This window comes from Piliocolobus tephrosceles, chromosome 2 (genome assembly GCF_002776525.5).
Source record: "Piliocolobus tephrosceles isolate RC106 chromosome 2, ASM277652v3, whole genome shotgun sequence".
NCBI classification, from domain to species: domain Eukaryota; kingdom Metazoa; phylum Chordata; class Mammalia; order Primates; family Cercopithecidae; genus Piliocolobus; species Piliocolobus tephrosceles.
The window spans coordinates 56,208,381-56,210,468 of NC_045435.1; the positions used below are offsets into that span (position 1 = coordinate 56,208,381).

General features: G+C 39.9%; 1 pseudogene; it reads left to right on the plus strand.

Moving 5' to 3' along the window:
• Window positions 1–1,308: 1,308 nt before the first annotated feature.
• On the plus strand, window positions 1,309–1,443 carry LOC111546991 (annotated as a pseudogene).
• Window positions 1,444–2,088: the final 645 nt, after the last annotated feature.

The window sequence follows — 2,088 nt, forward strand, 5'->3', positions numbered from 1 at the left end:
GGTGGAAGGAGACAGAGCAGCTGTAAAGTTGCTAGTATGAGGGACAAGAATTAATGTAATGGTGGGCAGCAGGTGATGATTCTGTGGCAAAGCAACAAAAGCAGGGATTACAATTTATTTCTGTTTATAACCATCAACGCCTAGTTTGGTTTTCATTGTTTGCTGATTTTGTTGCCTGGGCAGCGTGAATCTCTCTGATTCCCTTTTAGTGGTTCTTCATGAAGCCTGCATGTGAGAAATGAAAACTGAAAATACATTTTTTAAAAGGGAAAATAAAACTGGTATAAAATCAAATTACTCCGGCTCATGTATAATAAAATACAATTACATTAATCCTTTTCTAAGTATTTCATTCTAGGGTTTGTGGATTTTTTTTTGTAATTAATGAATTTACTAAGCACCTTCTATACTTAAGGGAATGACTTTGTCTCTATTTTTTAGGCAAATTATTTTGTGTGGGTGACAAAATGTATGTTCCCTTGCATGTAATATTTAAGTGTATATTAAATGTCTAATATGACTCAGGTCACAAAATTTCAGACACAATGACAACATGAACTGTCAGCTCAGGAAAGTTTGTTTGTTTGTGTTTGAGATGGAGTCTTACTCTGTCGCCCAGGGCAGAGTGCAATGGCATGATCTCAGTTCACTGCAACCTCCGTCTCCCGGGTTCAAGCAATTCTCCTGCCTCAGCCTCCCAGGTAGCTGGGATTACAGGTGCCCACCACCACTCCTGGCTAATTTTTATATTTTTAGTAGAGATGAGGTTTCACCATGTTGGCCAGGCTGGTCTCGAACTCCTGACCTCAGGTGATCCGCCTGCCTTGACCTTCCAAAGTGCTGGGATTACAGGTGTGAGCCGCTGTGCCTGGCCAGGAAAGTTTTTCTGAACAAGACTAGTCAGTTTTTTTCTCTCCTTCTACATATTGCCTATATTTTTCCAGGAATCAGAGAATTGGATTATTCATGCTTAGATAGGGATAAAGGACAGGACTTGCAGGATTCAGGAATTTTTTACTTAATCTCGGATGACTACTTAACTTGTCACTGGGGGCACTTCGAAGGTGTGGGGTGTTTGTGTGTGTGTTTCACACCAATCTTTTTTTTTTTTTTCTGGAACTTTTCTTTCTTGAGTTAGTGGCTGAAAATGCCATAGAGGGAAGCAGAGGTGGTACAGAGAAAGGCTAAGATTAGGTCTGAACGACAAAGCAGTAGTTTCAGAGGGTTCATTGCAGCCTCTGGATCTGGGGATGGGCCTTATAGGTGACAGCCTGTCTAGGGAAGCAATTGAAAAATGCCATTCCTCTGATTCTTCTGTAGTTCATGAGCATGACGATTGGGTTTTCATGACATGTGTGGCATGACGATTGCGTTTTCATGACATGTGTGAGATGTGCCACCCTCTGAACCTTGTTCCCACATTGGCACATTACCCATCTAACCTAAAAAGAAAAAAAAATGTTGTTCCTCTCAGGTGTGAATGCAGTTGAAATTAGAAGGGAAATCAATATAGCACAGAAATGACAAAACACCTTGGTTTTCAGGAGGAATGGGGTGAGGGGCACATACTTTGAAGTCATGGTGAGATTCTTTCATCTCTGAATATCTTACCTAACAGGCTCCCTGGATTCTTTTTCTGCTCTTTGGAATCTCGTGGTTTATGTCTGAGATTTCTTCTTTCCAACAATTACTAAAAGCACAGAAACAGACGTTCTTGACTGCTCATTTCTAGTAATAATCTTTTAAATGAGAGCCTCTCATGTTCAGAGTCCAGTCTCCTGCATACTACTCACATTTCTGCCTCAAATGTCCCTCTAAAGTCCAAGGTACACCTCTGAATTCTAGGAATTCTCCGACCCTTTGCTGTATTTCCAAAATGAACATTTGCCAGAATCAATTCTCAGGTCAGTCTCAATAAATAAATACATTCTAAAGCATCCTATGAAAACTGTTACACTATGGGAATCTTTCTTCTAGATCTGGATTTTCTAGAAATGAATCTTTAGTAATGTTAGCAAATTTAGAGTCTTGAGGTGTCTGCCAAATCTTACCTACGTTGAGCTTTTTGTGGCTAATCTATTCATTTAA